The 19304-nt window shown below is 33.6% G+C and overlaps 1 long non-coding RNA gene across 1 annotated transcript in view; it reads left to right on the top strand.

Moving 5' to 3' along the window:
- The first annotated feature begins 5778 nt into the window (after positions 1 to 5778).
- LOC129217619 (uncharacterized) overlaps positions 5779 to 19304 on the top strand; it is a 30833-nt gene continuing 17307 nt past the window's right edge. The window contains exon 1 of the long non-coding RNA XR_008580234.1: positions 5779 to 5905. This is a non-coding gene — a long non-coding RNA (uncharacterized LOC129217619). The remainder of the gene's footprint in view (positions 5906 to 19304) is intronic.

Raw genomic sequence — 19304 nt, 5'->3', positions numbered from 1 at the left:
TATTGCATAACTAAATCACGTTTTTAAGAATGGAAGAAATTGATTTAACGTCATTTGGAAAAGTTCCTTGAATTTAGTTAAATTCTATTTTGCTGAATTAAATTAACACTATAGTGTTGAGGTTCTGTATTAAATTTTTGTCGTGACTCTAAGTTGTCCTAAGCAACAGGTTAGCTTAAAACTAAATTAAACTAAAATGTTACTTCAACTATTGAAAAATAATTTAAAATTAGGTTTATTTTTATACTAACAAATGTGTGTGTGTGTGCAAATCGAAATGAGTGGGCTTTTTAAAGAAGCGATTGTGGCTGAGTTACCCTCACATTGCATGTTATCCAAGTTTCTTAAATAGTTATTACATCAAAGGAAATATTTTAACCAGCTTTCCGTCAGAAGACAAGGATATAAATACTACAAGGTACTGGGTATACAAATTACAAGTTTGTATTCAGTATCTTTCAACTTACTCTAAATTAGAGGTATGAACAGAAGCTATACCAGATTAGAAACTTATCCTGTTACGTTATTTACAAATTGATTTTAAGTTGAGCTTTTTATAATTTCCAGTTTTTAAATTCTAAATGAATTTAGGTAGAAAAGTGCTGTATTCGCTTAAGCTTCACTGATAATTTTCTTTAAAGCCAACACAAATGGTTTTAAATTTCCTACGAATTTAAATGTATTTTTTTTATTCAAAGTTTAACAATGTTTTAAGTTTATTTCCAGAAACAAATTGATACCTCAGAAGTGGTGTTCAAGAATATATCAGTTTTTAACTCTTTCACAAAATTCCTTGAAAGTATCAACTTGGAATTAACCTTTTCAGGTGTATGCTATGTTTGTTAATTACGTAACAGATTTTAATTAGAAATTTAATCTTATTAAAACTAAACCAATTCAATCAACCAGCAAAATTTTTACGACGCTTTTATTAGCTTCACCGGTATGTATGAATGTATGTATCTTGTAACGGAATCTTGCAGCTCAAGTTTCGCCCACTTCCTGCGATCGGATTCTTTTGAAATTTGGCACGCGACCTCAGACCCGATGACAATGAAATATTCTATAATCAAATTAATTAACTCTTTTAATTGTTAGTTTCCTCCAATTTTAATCAATATTTTGGCATAAATCCAACAATGTGAAAAAGGAAAAATTTAAAAAAATACATTAAAAAATGCTCGCAAAAATTATTTAAAAATATCTACAAAAACTTTTAATTTTTCTGCATCAGAGAAAATGTTCCAAGGTAATTAGAACATGAAATATAATTGTTTTTAACTAATTTCATGCCAAAATTTAGGTGAGCCTTCGATTGGAAATTCATTGCCGATCAGACCATTGTTGAACAAAACTTTTATTCAAATGCATTTCAAATTTTCAAAGTAATATAAATATGATTTCTGCAAACATACATGGATGACTCACAGTAGCTTCCCATCGGGGTGCCCTTGTCTTAACTTTAAGATATTACCTTGCACTCGTTTTATAAATAATTTCGTCGTCTGTTAATTAACCAATATAAGACTAAAAAACAGAAAAATAAAATAGTTTAAAAAACTACAAAATCACGCTTTCGTAGCAAAATGAACTAAAAAGTGAAAAATAATCTTTGTATGATAGTAGTTGACCAATCGCTCAATTTTAATGTAATACAAAAAAGCGTGGGGGGCTTCTTATCAGTTGTCTTGAATTTCTTCCATTTGTTGTCCAAGCAAAAATGTAAATAGACAGCACCCCACGCTTTTTTGTATTACATTAAAATTAAATGATCGGTCAACTATCATACAAAGATTATTTTTCACTTTTTAGTTCATTTTGCTACGAAAGCGTGATTTTGTAGTTTTTTAAACTATCATTTTATTACTTAACACTCGGCAGATAACAATCCCTTTCGCTCAAATCTCGATATAAAATTGAAAGTTGGTGATCGCTACCTAAATGTAGCGAACATAGTAAATGTGCAGGAACGGTATAGTCACTTCATGTTCTATCCAAGTTTTGAGTGCTCTGAGTAATATTTCTCGAAAAAGATAAATGTTTTCTGTGCTTTTTGGCAAAGGTTGTCAATGATTGTGCTTGGATGTATAATGGTAAAAAAGACGCTCATCGAAAGCTAAACTGGTCTTTTAATAAAACTTCTACGAAATGTCTTCGTTGTCAGAGATTAGTAGTGAGTTATAAAATGTGATAAATATACTTAATTCTCTCACATGAGTCAAAGGGTCTCAATCAAGAGCAGAGTTTTTCTGTATGGACCTGAACGTGAAATTTTGTATGTTAACTGTCAGTCAAACTATGAGTGCCGTTAACGTTTTTCACTTTTCTTTTTTTTTTTTCATTTTAACCAAAACTATGTTGAGCCGTTGTTGTCGCCAAGCTGAGGTCAGGGTGGATCCAGCTTCTGATTTTGGAGGTGGTCACTACCAAAAACCGAGGGGTCAAACTGCAATTTTGTGCTCAAATAGGGAGTTTGGGGCGATTTTTGTTTTAAATATAGGCCCTCAAATAGAGCTTTAGGTAATATTTAGCGGATTTAAGGAGGTGTGGGGGGGGGGTGATGACCCCTCTTCTGGATCAACATCTGGCCGAGGTTGAGTTTTGCTAGTTACTCTTTGGCAAATGTTTCGATCACTTTTAAGATTCATTGTTTTTATCCCATCGTAAAAACGATGTTGGACCAACGACGCTGTTGTCAACCGCATAAACTGAAGTTGGGAGCCAATTTTGTTGGCCAAACTACCTAACCATTTGTCAACTGCTCCGACAATTTCCCAACGTTGGGTCAACCAGGAAAAAACGCGAAAGTGTAATAATGGAAAACATTAAATAAGTAGCAATTGAAAAAGCATTATAAAACATGTTTCCATGAGTAAGGGAAGACATCCTCTATACGATTTGTGTAGATAGGTGCAGGCGGAGAAGTTGTGTGATTATCCATTTCTCACCAGGTCTTAAAATTCGGCTCTTTTCTTAAAATTTAGCTGACTTTAAGACCTTATATCTCGATAATGGATGGACGAGGGGAAATATTTTTTGCGTCAAGAAACCCTTTTGATTGCTACATAATTAAACGTTTTCCATTATTACACTATTAGTTAGATAATTATCAATCCCTGGTTAGGTAATTATCAATCGGTAATACCAGTTTCTCAAAACTCCTATTTTTAGGACGGTAGACAAACGATTCCCAAAAATATATTGCAAAAAGCACGCAAATGTTTAAATTCTTCACTGGTAATACTTGAGCTGCTCTGGAATTAACCATACATTAATAACTCTCCAGAGTAGTGTCCAAGGGAAGGGTTTTAGGGGTTAATCCCCTCCCATTCATTAAAAAAATGGTTGAAATGCCCAAATGAAGAAAATGTATATTTGACTTAAATTAACTTTAATGTGCATGTGTACGTGCAACGCTTTTTTCCTCCCACCTCTTAACTTTCTCTCTGATACAACTGTGAGAGCTTTCCAACTGAAATAATATTTTAGAAAAACTATGGTGGGAGAACCGCTAAATGATCTACAAATGCAAAGCATTAATATTGCTTATTGTAAGGAGATTGTGAAGAATTTGTCATACGTTGCAGCTATGAAGACGCGTTACTGATTGTGTTAGGTAATGTAATTTGCATCTGCAATAAGCTCTTGATTGCAGGGTATAATTTCAGAACATAAAACCTGATATACATTCTGCATTATAAAAGAATTTGTGGAGAGTTTTTAGTGTACTTATCAGGGCCTGATTAGTGATTACTGAATAGACCAACTAAGCCGTGGCCTAGGGCACCCACTTTTTAGGGGCCCCCAAATGGCTATTTTTTTTAAAAACCAATAGCTGAAACTCTTTTCGCTTATGGCTAAAATTGTGAGGGTTGACTACACATGGCCAATGAAAAGCATATGGCCTAGGGCCTCCTGATATCTTAAACGGGCTCTGGTACTTATTGCAATGTATCGCACCGTGAACAGTTCTAATTAAAAATAATTAAAAAGAAACAAACAAGGTTTGATTAAAGTGAACCTGTAAAATGATGGAATTTTTTTGTCACTTGTGCAGCCAGAATTATTCTTCTTGTGGGGGGGGGGGGTTACAGCAGTTTTTACAGGTACAGTGAAACCTGTGTAAGTTGACCACTTGCGGTGCAGTACTTTGGTGGTCAACTTAGACAGGTGGTCAACTTATAAAGGGGGTAATGATTTTTTTTTTGTCATTTCTTGCACCATATATTCATTTTTTGACTAATTAACACTTACTTTTTCCGCTCAACTCACTTTCATTGTTTAACATTACTTTGAAACAATAATTTAAAATGTTATTCAAATATTTTTAGAGGTTATTTTCTCAGAATGACGTATAATGTGTCGTAAATTTAAAATTTCAGTAAATTGATCAAGAAAAAACCATTGTCTATAAAAATTTATTTGATATTAATAGTTCCTAAAAATTCATAGCTAATCCAAAATAACGAATTTTTCGCTTATTTTTTTTTCTCATATACATTTAATACATTTATAACCATGATGATCTACTTTTCAACAAAATAACTCCTTATTGAAGTTTGGTGCACTTATTAGACACGAGTTTTGGAAATTCCATTTGTGTCAGCTAATTTTCTCTGGATTTCTCCCTTCTCAATTAATTTTAATATTTCATACTTTTTATCAATCTCAAGTTCAACTAACTTTCTTTTAAAGCCATTTTATATAAAACTATAACACAAAGAGCAACAAGCTGAACTCTCATAGTTCTAAAAGGCAGTTGGAAATGAAAATGTCCTATTTCTTAATCCCTTGCACCAGAAATATTTCAATGCAAGTAACTTTTTCTCTAGCACAATCCAGTGTTGCCACAAAATATTGCAACTAGAAAAAAAAAAACTTTGTACTTTTCTACTGACACATACTTTCATTGAACAGAGAGTACAAAAGGTGATCTCAAATAGAACAGCAAAAGAAAAACAAGTTTGGAGAATAAAGGGTTCTTAGTAGTTGACATGTGGTTAAACTCACAAGGAGATTTAGTTATGCTGCTGTTTTATTTAGTTGGTAAAATGCTGGTCTGGCATCAAAAATATTCTTGGAAAGCTATAAAAAAATAATAAAATAAAATAATTTGTTAAATTAAGTTTAAAAAAATAAACCAAGTGGTCAACTTACAAAGGGTTTTTTACAATACTCCAAACCAAATCTGGGGTACATGAGTGGTCAAGATAGACAGGTGGTCTAGATAGAAAGGTGGTCAAGTTACAGAGGTTTTCCTTCATTGTACAAGATAGGACTAATTCCGTTCCTGACAAAAGCGGTCAACATAGACAGGTGGTCAACTTACAAAGGTGGTCAACTTTACAGGTTTTACTGTATATAAACTCCATTCAGGGATCGGCAATTTGTCGTAAAACTAAAGTTTGGGAAGGGTTGAATTCCTCTCCCCCTACACTTAGAGTTAAAAATTAAAACCCCACCCTTTATGAAAATCTGGACACGGATCTGAACTCTGCTTTGCTATCTAAAACTTGACTTCAATTTTTAAAAATTAAAACCCCACCCTTTATGAAAATCTGGACACGGACCTGAACTCTGCTTTGCTATCTAAAATTTGACTTCAAGCAAATCCTCATCAAGTGAAGTACCGCTCTTGCATGCAAAGTATAATCACGCAGAAGAACGGTGAATGTAGAAAAGAAACTCGGCAAAAAAGCGAACCTGTTTGACAACTTTTACCTTTCCAGCCACTTCCTCTTTCAGATATTGAGACAATACCACAGAGGCGTAACTCAGAAAGGATCTTACTACGCTGTTGAGTGTTTGTTGACATCTTTGCCGCTCAGGGTTTTTCTGTTGTGAAACTTCATGAATTCTGCATTGCATTTATAAAGTGTCCTGTGCCTCGAAGGATAGCGAATAGGTATGTACTCGATTGTGTTACTTTATAGAAGTTAAATAAGTTTTCTGACTGAGAAGCGAATGCGTTGACGTATTTGATTTTCTGTTGACATAATTCCTGCAATTGTTCTGAAAATGAGCTCAGATGTTGTTATTTTTGAGTTGAAAAGAATCCTTAGAAATAGAAGTTTTATGAAATTTGTTAATATAAATTTCGTTTTGTTATGAAATACTGAACTTAAGTTTCAATGACAATTCTGTGTTTTAAGACTGTGGATGAAGATTAAATGCAAATTTTTGAGTACGTTGAATCTACCTAAATGTTGTTTGCAAACCGGAACATTGTATTCATTTTTTGTCTTTCAAATAAGTGTTTCGTTAATCAAATTGTGGATTTTCTTTTGCTGCACTAAATTAATATTTATCGTATGATTTTAAAACTGTTTTGATTATATTTACTACTAGTGGTACCCGCACGGCTTTGCCCATAATAGAAAAATTTAAAGGTCTTTTGGTTCGCCTGTATATTTACAAATAATGTATGTCGAATTTTATCGCCGATTGGCTTGTACCCATGTTACGGTTCCACGTTATGATAATTTCGTATCTCGCCAATTGGCTTATGCCCATGTTACGGTTCCACGTTATGATAATTTCATAGTTTACTCGTCCATCTTATGATAGTTTTGTTCTTAAAATTGGAATAGAAAAAGAACCACATCGAATTTTCGAAAAATCGCTTCGAGGTGCACACCCCCATGCTACAAACTTACTTTGTGCCAAATTTCATGAAAATCGGCCGAACAGTCTAGACGCTATGCGCGTCACAGAGATCCAGACATCCTCCGGACAGAGAGAGTTTCAGCTTTATTATTAGTAATAACAAAGATGGTAGTGAATTTTAAACCCCTGCTATTTCTGATTCAAAACAAACTAGCAACGACTTAATCCCTATTCCATTAAAAATGTGCTATGTTTTATGAAAAATGAAAATAAACTTAAATTTACCAGAAATGCTTTTTATAGTTATGTACTACTTTTCGTAAATTATATCAGTAGAACCATTCATTACGTGTTTAGTTGTAACATTAGTATTGTTTATACGACTGAAGTAAAATGTGTATTTTTTTTTCTCTACTTTATGCATAACAGTTTAGAACTGTTATGTCACGGCAACGTCAATTTGTCAGTTATATTCACTAGTTTCAGTGTATTCAAATATTTTTTATTAACCAATGTGTATTGAAATTGCTCTAGTACTTCGTTGTAACTTTTACAAAAGAAATGCGACAAAAAATGCTTTAGTTTCTCCGTTTGTATATAAACGGAATAGTTTCTCAGATCACTTGAAAATCGCGAAACTAATGGTTAACTTAGTTTCTAACACGTTCAGACGCTTATTTTTATTTCGAGTATTATTAATACAGTTTTAAATGTGACAGTAGTTACCTTTTTTCCTCTTCTGTATGATAGGAATTCAGCAATTACATAGATCAGCCAGCAATTGATATTGAAATTAGAGACAATAAAAATATAATACTTTGGGTATTTAGAAAGTCTCAGATTTAGACAAAGTTAATATTTAGTGTTAATACTTATACAATGTATCAGTAGCATCACTATAGCGGGGCGAGGGGGAGGGACGCCCCATGGGTCACCAATTTGGGAGGTGACACCCAAAGTGGGTTTAAGCGAATAAGAAATTATTTTAACTCTGATTTTTTTCCTCACTATCCTAAATTATCTTAAGGAGTCTAAGGACCATTAACTTTCAAAATTTTCGACTTTCTGGAAAAAATAATTGTTATGCATAATTTGATTCTGAGCAATTTGATACCTTATTTTTTACCATACGCCAAAAACTTTTCAAGTTATCGTAAAAATGCGTAAACTTCCCCATAGAGATTTATGTTAATAGCAGCTGTTTAAGCCTCCTTCTCTCAGGTACCGGTTTCTTCGGTTTTCTCGTTTTGCGCGCATGAGATCTCAGAAAGTTTCTTATATATTTCCGTAAAACTTTTTATAAATGTTTGTCTGGTATATATTTATGATCTGAACCTAAATTTTAACTAAAAATGAAAGGTAATATTAAAAAATATATATTTTTTTGCCCAAAATTTTGGAAATTTTTTATTATGACTTGTAAAATTTCAAAAAATAAATAAATAATTTAAAAAAAAATTAAACAAATTTAGGTTCAGGTCATAAATATAAACCAGACAAACAAGTATGAAAAGTATTACGGAAATATATAAGAAACTTTGTGAGATATTATGCGCGCAAAACGAGAACCGAAGAAGCCGGCACCTGAGAAAAAGAGGCTTAAACAGCTGCTGTTAACATAAATCTCTATGGGGAAAGTTTACGCATTTTTACAATAACTTGAAAAGTTTTTGGCGTATGGTAATAAATAAGGTGTCAAATTGTTCAGAATTAAAATATGCATAACATATATTTTTTCCAGAAAGTCGAAAATTTTGAAGGTTAAGGGTCCTTAGACCCCTTAAGTATCAATGATATTTAATCCATCAAACTTCTATGAAAACAGAGCACAATATTGTGGCAGGGACAGCTTATATGTGTCTAGGACGAAACTTGCATACAATGCATTAGTAAGTTACTTTTTTTTAAATTAAAACATTCGTTACACAATGAAAATGAGTTGGTTCTGAAAATTGCAGGAACTTCATTTTCATTAAACATGGAAGGTATTTTCATAGGGCAGGGGATAACACCACAAAATAACACCCCGAGTGACGCAAGAGCTAGGAACGCCAGTGAATATATTTATATGTATAAATATTGAAAAATTTGCGAGTAGAAATCCTGTAGTTAACAATGTTCGTAAAGTAAGAGGAAAAAGATGGACAGTGAAATCTCGTTACAGCGAATACCAATACAACGAAATAAATATTTAGTCCCGATTTTATTGCCACCACATCGTTTGAATTCCGTTACGGGGAAATTCCCGTTATATCGGGCAAAATATGCGGTCCCTTGAAGTTCATTGTAGCAGGATTTCGCTGTATTTAAACTAATTAGGTGGATTATACCGACGGGAGAAGGAGAAGGGGATAATTTTTGTCATAAAAATGACTATGGTAATATTAAAGTTACAACGTAATATAATGAAGTTCATAATGTAATTAAGTTACAACATAAAATCGACGAAAATTATATTTTTTCTCGCCTTTCGGGGACACAAGAACCCACTTTCCTTAATACAAAAGGATGCGACATTAAGCTATACACAATCAATTAACTCATCATAGTGTTTTTGTATTTGTGCGTTGCAACTTTTTTAAAACAACATGTTAAACACTTTGTTAAAATTACATGACATTTACTGTTTTTCATCATAATGTTTTTAATCTAAGTTTTTTAGGAATAAATTATTGCCTAAGTTGCTCCTTGATAATGTAGCTATCTGTGGTGAAAAAATGGTTAAAATCGGTCCTGTAGTTTTGAAGATTACCCCGGACATACATACACACAGAAGTAGCTATTTATGAATAAAGATTACACCACTGCTACAATTGAATTGCATTAATGTAAAAAAAGTAACAATATTAATAAAAGCTTTATTTTTGTCTAATTTGAACATTTCTTGCTGACTCAGAGAAAGCAAGCTCAGCTATTTAAAAAAATGCCTTTTATGTTAAGAAATAAATAAATAATTTGATTTATAGTTAAAAACTGTCAATAACTTTAAGATCTTGTCATTTCGGGATTAGTAGCAAACAGTGATAAATTTAAAAAAAAAATAAATAATTTGAATTTTGTCATCTTGAATTCAAATTATGTTTTTCGCAATCATGAGTGTGTGTGTATATGTAGGCGTGTGTGTTTGTGTGTGGGGGGTATGTGTGTTTGTGTGTAGGGGGTATGTGTGTTTGTGTGTAGGGGGTATGTGTGTAGGCATATGTGTCTGTGTGCAGGCATGAGTGTGTGGGTAGTTGTGTGTATGTGAGTGTGTAGGTATGTCTGTGTGTGTTTGTGTATGTGTTTAGGTGTATGTTTGTGTGTAGGTGTATGTCTGCGTGTGTAGGTGTATGTATGTGCGTGTAGGTGTATATGTGTGTAGGTGCGTGTATGTATGCGTGTAAATGTATGATATTGACGAAACCTGGAGACGGTTTTTGCTAGAGGTGCAGCATCGTGAGGAGCCGGTTGACGGTGGTGCTGGCAGAGGGTGCTGGTGGGAAAATAAAATGATAGGAACGCCAAAAACAGTCAAGTGAGAACAATAAGCAATCGTGATTGCTCAAAAAAAAGCTTACACTAAGGAATTTTTTCAGTCATCACGAAGTTTAGTTGCATTAGTGCAATAATTTTTCTGAAAACATTTTTTTGTATTATTTGAATTCATCTTGTTGATTCAGAAAAAAACAAGTTAAACTATTTTTAAAACTCCTTTTATGGAAACGCTGAAATAAATACTTTGGCTTACATTAAATAATTGCAATAATTTAAATGATCTCTTAATATCTAGTTTAGTCGCAACCAACGCAAAGTTCTTTAAAAAAACGTGCAAGACGTTTCCAGTTATTTCTGATTTTTTCCACGGATTGAATTCCTTACATTGGGTGCCCTTTTCATCTTTTCAACTTTTAAGTCCTCAACTATGATTCTCCTTAAGTATAACTTTCCGCCAACAGTAGATGCTCAAAAGTGAGTTGTTTGCCAAAAAGCATTTGGTTATGAATGCAAATGTCCTTATTTCTAGCTTTTAAACTTTCTTGAGTTTAACGCTAGCAACTATCGTTAAACTCAAGAAAGTTAACTTCTGATTATCTTTTGCCAACTATTCCGTTAGCAAAGGAAGATTCATTAATATGCAAAACTTCTTAGCATATTAGATGAATCTTCCAAATTTGAATGCAAGCAGGTTTTTTTTTTTTTTTTTTCGTTTTTTAAACCTTCCAGTCAGATATTAGTTTGTTTGTTTTTTTTTACTTAATAAGTGCAACATCACTCATGGATAATGATTTTATCGCTTATATGTTAATTTGATTTCTCATCACCATTTATTCTAAAGATTGACCGAAACAAATTTGGACTTTCAAATTATTCCCCCATGCGCGTTTCGGAATTACAAAGAACCCTTTTTCCAATGGAGGTAACACGAGCTTATGGATATAAAGACCAAAAGAATCCGATCAAAGCCTTTTTGGGAGTCATTAATGTCTGATAATTTTTCCTATAGGTCATGTTTTTTGCATTGAAAATAACTATTTTAACTACGTTTATTTATTTTTATTAATCTGTACCTTTCCTAAATCATTTTTTCAGGAACCACTAACTCCATTCCTCATATTAGTAGGTATGGTTTCCTGAAAAAACAGCTTAAAAGAATTATCATAAATTTTTCGTTGTAATGCTTTCGAACATAAAAATCTTATCAGAAATTTAACTTTTTATAACTGTTTCGCATATGGTGACACCTTAGTAAAGTCTCAAATGAGTGCAAAGCAACGTGACACTTTCAAGTGTATCCAAATCAAAAATAATTACAGAAACAATGCGTAGTTCCCCAGTAACCTTGATCGAAAAGTGTGGGTATTTCCGACCTTCAGCAACCAACCACAACTATGAAAGTGAGTTTTACGGCAGGAAGTGGGCTGAGTATAAAACAAAATTTTGACTTTTTGCAATGAGGAGAAAAACATAACAAGCTGTTCCGTCCAGAACTAAACGAGCCTACTTTACCGTTATATCCTTCATCGACTTTTTAGTATCTAATCAGAATTCTCTAATTTAGTTAATAACTGCAAAATTATGTCAAACATATCTTTCTAAAATTTTAAGCTAATTTATAGAAATAAAATATTTTTTTGCTCATCTGATACAATAGAAACGTAAAAGTCGCAGATGAAGTAGTAGCATTTCAAACAATACTGAGTGCTAAGCGCATAAGTCGTATCTGCAGCTAAGTTCAAAATGAGAAGTTAAAAGTTTTGCTCCTGTACGCATTTGATTGAGATACAACTTTTTCAGATATTTTTAAAAATATATTCCGCATACACTAATGACCATAAAACATTGTATTTAGGTGAAATTTGTGACAAAGAACCACCTGGTGATCGTAACTTAATCATGTTAAAAAGTGCAGATACTATTATTGTGCTTCACATGGCTGAATAGAGCTATTACATTTTTTCCATGAAAAATCCTTTATCGCGGGTTCCAGAAGAAAAAAAAATCATAATAAAAATCCCTTCGGATTTTATTTTTTCCTATTGCCAAAAAAATAATTTCAAGGGAAAAAAAATAAATAAAATAAAAATGAAAAATAATATAACGTCCACAAAAATGAAAAAAATTTACAATAAAAAAAAGAGGTCTGCCCAGCTCTTTCTGTTAAAATATAAAGGACTCCAAATTTCTCTTTTATTTCTCGTTGCCAAAAATAGAATAAATAAATTAAGTTTGTTTGAATCAGAATATTCCCTTAAACGTTAATAGATCGGGATTAACATCAAACCGACGGACCCCATATCAACACCCTACTTTCCAATTTTTAGTTTTAAATATTTATTTAATTAATTCATTTTTTACTTTTTTCTGTTTGTTTTCAACGATATAGCCCCCTTTTCCATTTCTTTTTCTTTTTTCTTTTAATTTTTTCGGAAAGTAGACTAAAAAGAAGCATTTCTTCCAATCCAAGAAAAAAACGAGCTGATGTGTGCAACACATGACTTCCTTTTACTCCAATTTAAAGATAAGAGTGCCTCGGAGTGAGCAAAGAAACACTTTAAATATTTTCACCCAAAATTTGTTGCGAGCCGAAGCAAAGAAAACGTTTTATACAGATAAATGTTCGCAATATTGGCAGTTTCAATGTGATTCAATGGTCAACTCTCTAAATATACCCAAATTAAAACCAGATTTAAAATTTAAAAAAAACGCCAAGTTGGCGACGAAGCTTGGCGATATATTGCCAAGTGTTTGCCAAATTATAGCACCACTTGAGTTTACATTGAAATTAACAATGATTTTACCACAAAAAGGTGTAAAGGACCCCCTTTGGAACATCCGAAGGCAACCAAAAGAGAAGGTGCACAAGTAGACCCCACTTGGAGTCTATGTACCAAATTTCAACTTTCTAGGACCGACCGTTCTTGAGCTATGCGAGATACATACACACACACATACATACGTACGGACGTCACGAGAAAATTCGTTGTAATTAACTCGGGGATCGTCAAAATGGATTCTTCAGGTGTCTTTACGTTCTTAGGCATGTATCCACGTGTGGTCGGGTTGAAAAAAAAAATCAATATTCATTCGGGGGCGAGCAAAATGGAAATTAAGGCCGATTTTTGAATGAAATTTTTTTCGCGAATACAATACTTCCTTTTTTGTAAAAGGAAGTAAAAAAAAACATCGTGAGTTTTTTCGACTGATTGATACTGCAACTTTATTATTTGCAATTCGAATATTCATTAAATTTTTATTTTTTGTTTTTATTTATATTAAAGAACATTTTTTGTTGCTGACTTTAAAAAATTTATGAAAAATGAGCACAAAGGCAATTTATATTTTACCAAACAAAGAAATTATTAATTGTTCAAAATGCATAGAAAATTGTTTTAGGTAAACACATTTATGTGTTTTATTTATAGAACCCATTTATTTTGTCACGTTTCATTTATTTATTTATTTGAAGGAAATTTTAATCACTCAAAAATTTCAGAGTATTTACTTTTTAGCTGTACATAACACCAAATACATTATCAACATAACATTTTTTCCGAGAGATTTAAATGGACTTCGCATCAGTATCATATAATTGTATCAAACAGGGCGATTTCGAAGGTGCACTTTTTAAAATCACTTTAGTTTTTCGATTGAATTTCATGTGCAATATATGAGCTCAATACACCTCGGCGGAAAATCTTTTAAAACCTAGCGAAGCAAATAACTCAATAAATTTAACCAGTAGACAAATCTCAACTATTGCACGAGCCCTAGTCACTAAATATGAAGGTGCCCGGATAATCGTTACTGTCAAAATTGCTTTATATAAAAAAATTATATATTAATTTGAATGTTTGGCATCTTGAATTCAAATTATGTTTTTCGCAATCACGAGCGTGTGTGTGTGGGTGCGTGTGAGTGTATGTATGCATGTGTGTGAGTGTTGTGTATGCAGTGCTGTGCGTGTAGGCGTTCGTGTGTGTGTGTGTATGTAGGCACGTGTGTTTGTGTCTGTGTAGGTGTGTGTATGTATGCGTGTGTGTAGGATATGGACCCAACCTGGACACGGTTTTCGCAAGAGGAGCAGCATCGTGAGGCCGGTCGACGCGACGGTGGTGCTGGCGGGAAAATAAAATCAGCGTAACGCCAAAAACAGTCAAATGAGAACAATAAGCAATCGTGATTGCTCAAAAATATTTTATTTTGTGTAAAGGAGCTCAAAAGCATAAGCGCGCTCTGACAGTTCAGATAATAAATACCTCTAAAAAGCATATAAATAAATGAAAAAATTAGCCCACCAAAACTCGACACATTCGAGTTGGTTATGAGGAGGTGATCTTGAATAGAGGCTTAGGACCTGGGCTTAAGTTCATTGTAGTCGGTCACTGCTAATGGAATTACACGTGGTCAAATGGGATGCAAAAATCAAATGTTTCACTATGAGCATAAATAGCAGAAGCTATATAACGTTTCAATTTCTTCTTAATAAAATTTGAATGTATTTGATAAAATAAGCCAATTTATTGTAAAAAAGCAGTCGAAAACTTTGTACTATGGAATGAGTAAAAATGACAACAACGTGTATAAAGTACAAATAAAGTAGTATAAAAGAGTTAAAAACTCAGCAAACAGCTGTTTCGGGGCTGTCACATGCAAGCCCCTTCATCAGTGCAAAAAAGAACTAAAAGTCCACACAATGTAAACCGGACGATAAAACTTTTTACTCAAGCCAATTTATGTTAAATACGAAAGTCAGACAAAATTTGATCATTAAAAAAAAATATGTTTGAAGAAAATTTACAAGTCTATAATTATGCTTTTTTAATACTTTTTTTTGCATATTTTAACCACAAAACTATTTATGAATAACGGGAGATAACTTGCTTGATTTATTTACCCGGCCGATGTATCCTTTTTTTTTTGGGGGGGGGGATGTTATGTAAAGTATAAGGGAAAATAACGCTTAAGAACTTAATCAGTATTAAATTTTTGAAATAATTGCTGATGTCACTTTTTTTAAGGAATTTATGTAAAGCACAATCTTCTTTACTAATAATAAAGCTGAAAGTCTCTTTGTCTGGATGTCCGGAGGATGTCTGGATTTCTGTGACACGCATAGCGCCTTGACTGTTCTGCCGATTTTCATGAAATTTGGCACAAAGTTAGTTTGTAGCATGGGGGTGTGCACCTCGAAGCGATTTTTCGAAAATTCGATGTGGTTCATTTTCTATTCCAATTCTAAGAACAAAATTATCATAAGATGGACGACTGAATTACGAAATTATCGTAACGTGGAACCATAACATGGGCACAAGCCAATTGGCGAGATACAAAATTATCATAACGTTTAGCTGTAACAAGGGTACAAGCCAACTGGTGAGAAAATTTACCATACATTATTTGTAAATATACAGGCGAACCAAAAGACCTTTTAATTTTTCTATTACGGGCAAAGCCGTGCGGGTACCACTAGTGAGGAATAAAGCTTAAGCATTCAATTAGTATTTAATTTTTAAAATTACTGCTGATACTAATCTTATTTTAGGAATTACGCAATGACCAATGATTAATAACGCTTGTATTTAAAATTTGAAATACTTCCTAATATCAGCTTTTTTTCCCTAGCAAGTTATGTAAAGCAAAATGAGGAATAAAACTTAAGTACTTAATCAGTTGGCACCCTCATGGGATGTCACTGTGACCTTGCAAATCTTTTCCTTATTCGGCAAATTTTGTTTGACGATTCGGCAAAATTATCATCATTCGGAGAAACTTCGAGTCCATTTCGACAAACTTTGGTGTTCCATTCGGGGAAACTCTCATAATGGGGTCGTTTCCGAAATTTTTGAAGCATTTTTTTCTGAAAGAGCATATGCTTAAAAACATAGGTTTTGACCATTTTTAAAATAATTTGACAATGTTTAGTATTTTTTAACGATTACTTTATTTACTGCGCAGATTCAATTTAATTTTTTACGCTTTTGCGCATGACATCACAAGTGATGAAATGCCATTCGCTGATGCCATTAGTGCAGAGCGCAAGATATAATGTGCTTCATTACTCACCTGACAACAATATAGTTGATAGCAAGTGCAGAGCACAATATTTATTCTATTCTTAATTATCATATCGTGTAAACGCGGTAGACCGTAAGCATTTAGCGTGCTAATGGAATGGCACGCCAAAGTTCATCACTTGTGACGTCATAAAGACCCCGCCTAGTTTGAAAAATTGGATATTTAAAAAAAAATAATTAAAAATTAATCGTTTTCAAAATAAGTTTTTCCTCGCCCATGTTTTTTTTAAATTTAATTTAATTTTATTTTATTAACTTCAGTGACTAATAGTAGTACTTTTGACTGATGGAAACAACCCCATTCGGCAATATTTGGAGTACCACTAGGCAAATTTAGAATTTCTTCCCTCCAAAAACTTAAGTACAGGGGGTCATCTTAAGAAACATTATTAAATGATTAATCAGCTGTAATTTGTAATCCAATTGCTAATATGATTTATTATATCCAAATAGGAAATTCAGACACTTGAGCTCACAATGTTCAAGCAATGCTAAACAATGATATCATTACGGACATAATCAACAATGAGTCAGTACTGTTACGCAAATTATTTTACTACACAGAAAACTGGTTCTTGATTTTCATTCAAGTTGCTCCATTGCACACCGTCGGAATTCGAAATTATTCCTACTTAATCAGCTCTCTTGTTGATTGTTTACGCTTGTTGATTTGCAGGCAACGAAGCGTGCAGTTGTATTCAAAATAGAACCGCTTCAGAGGACAGGCCAACCTGCCCGCCATTTTGGTTTTAAGAGAGGTTTGAATCTTGCAGCCTTGCTTTAAGTCGGTGGTTTGCAAACTTTTTTACAGGTCTGGATCTGTAAATTTTGCCCCCCCCCCCCCCCTGCAAAAACTCTGTAGGGTCCCTCCCCAGAGGCCAACAGTGTATATTTGTAACGTTTATAAGTCTTAATGCTAGTTTTTTTTCGATTTCTGGGGCCGTTGAGTCCCTTAAGGGTGCCCTCTACCCCCGCACTACGGGATCTGCGTGTGCGCAAATCCGGGCCTGTACCAACGCCTCCCTTTTTATCATAAAAGGTTTTTTCAGCCCTCCCTCCGGTTCAATTTTATTTTCCATATCAAGGGTTTTTTTTTTTTTTTTTTGCACTAATAGGAATTTTAAGAAAAACCGCGCCCACTCTTATGAAAAATACATTGATGTTTCAAAACCAGAGGTGGGGGGGGGGCAATCTCTCCCCTGGCACCATAACTTTCTCTGACTCCCTCCTGACTCCCTCTGACACCCTAAGTGACGGACCAAGAAACACATCTGAAGCTTAGCTACAAGCTTTCTTCAACGTGATTTTAGTACAAACACTAGTGATATCACGAGTTCATATTTGAAACCAAAATGGCGGATAAGTCTACTCTTGTTATAGCTGCCTCAGTTTTCAAAAGAACCACGTGAGTTTGTGAGTAACCACAGGCTTTGAAAGGCCCATTGCGTTTTCATCAAAAGATTCACCAATTCGTGTTTTTTCGAATGTAATCTGTGTTTAAATCATCACGCAAGTTCTTAGGTACAAGACTTAAGTTATCAGGAAGTTCTTAGAATTCTTTCAGCTGAGTCTGAGAGAAAAAAATATCTTTCTCTTATCTGCATTTTTTAATATCTCTTCTTTTTCACTTATTGTTATTCTCTTAAGGTTATCGATAAATATTAGGCTTTGTGTAAAGGTTAAGGTCTACTGTAAGAAGTACATTAACCCGTAATGAAAATTTTCCTCCTATTATGGAAATATTTGCATGTTTAGGGCAAGGACACCTCAATGGGAAATCAAAGGAGAGCATTAAGACTTTTCAAAAATTTCATTATTCGGCAAATTTTGTCTGATGATTCGGCAAAATTACCATCATTCAGCCAAGTTTGGAGTTCTATTCGGCCAAATTATCATCATTGGGTTTCACTCGGCAAAACTTAGAGTTCCATTCGGCAAATTGAGAATTTTCGCCAGAAATTTAAGTTTGGGCGACCTTGTTTAGCTATACGCTTAGGGGCCAGTTGCAAATCATTTTTGTTGAACCCTGAAACAAGGACAGAACTCTGTAAAATATTTTTCATATTCCCTTTTGGAAACCTTTCTAACTGGCAGTTGTGATAACTGTGGCATGGTAAATTCGGCACTGCCTGATACATTCACTGGCCAAAGAATTAGAAACCTTTGTGAGAAACTTCTTGCCTCACTCGCACTGTGCAAAGGTCAGAAAGGAGTTTCATGATATGAAGCATGTTCTGCTGGCATGGAAGTGGTGCCCTGGTGCTCCTCGAGGACAAACAAACAGCCATGCAATACCCAGATATACTGGCAGATCCAGTGCACCATGCATTGTTGCATTTTTATCCTGGTGGCGACGAACATTTCATGTGCTATAATGCAACTATACATCGTGCCAGAAGTGTTGAAAATTGGTTCGCTGAGCATCAGCCTGACTTCCAACACTTTCCATGACCACCGCATAGCCCAGATCTTAACCCCATAGAAAATGCGTGGCTTATGATGGAAAGACGCATCCGACAGCGCTCTCCTCTTCCATCTAATTTACATGATCTAAAAAGCTGCATAGCTAGTGTATGGTGTTTTTTGGATGCAAATGCACTCCAGAAGCTTGTAGCCACGATGACCAAATGACTAATAACAGTTATCTGAGCAAAAAGTGGTCCAATAAATATTGAATTTGCGTTTCTAATTCATTGGTCAGTGAGTGTGTAAAGTTATATAATTTGATTCTTTTTACGATATCTACAAATACTGGAAATAAAGGTTAAGGTGAGCTATGTCAAGAGTACTTTGTTAACAGGAAACAAGAAGTTCCATCTAGAACTATACGAGCCTACTTTCCCGTATACCCATACTACTTTCTAGTACCTGATCAATATTCTTCAAAATAGCTAAAATCGCAAATTGTTTCAAACATATTTTTTTATTTTTCAAAGCTAATTTCTAGGAATAAAATATTCATCACTCATCTAAAAAAATTTAGATGCATAAAAAAAAATAAACAAACAAACAAATAAAATAGCTGCACCTTTTAAACAAATTAGCTAATACACTTTTTTCCATTTAAAAAAAAATTCTTTAACAGCTTTCAAAACGAAAAAATAATAATTAAAATTGATAAGCTCATTAAAATAAAAACATCAT

Source organism: Uloborus diversus, chromosome 2, assembly GCF_026930045.1.
Source record: "Uloborus diversus isolate 005 chromosome 2, Udiv.v.3.1, whole genome shotgun sequence".
Classification (NCBI taxonomy): Eukaryota; Metazoa; Arthropoda; class Arachnida; order Araneae; family Uloboridae; genus Uloborus; species Uloborus diversus.
This window is presented reverse-complemented; position numbering and strand designations above follow the sequence as displayed.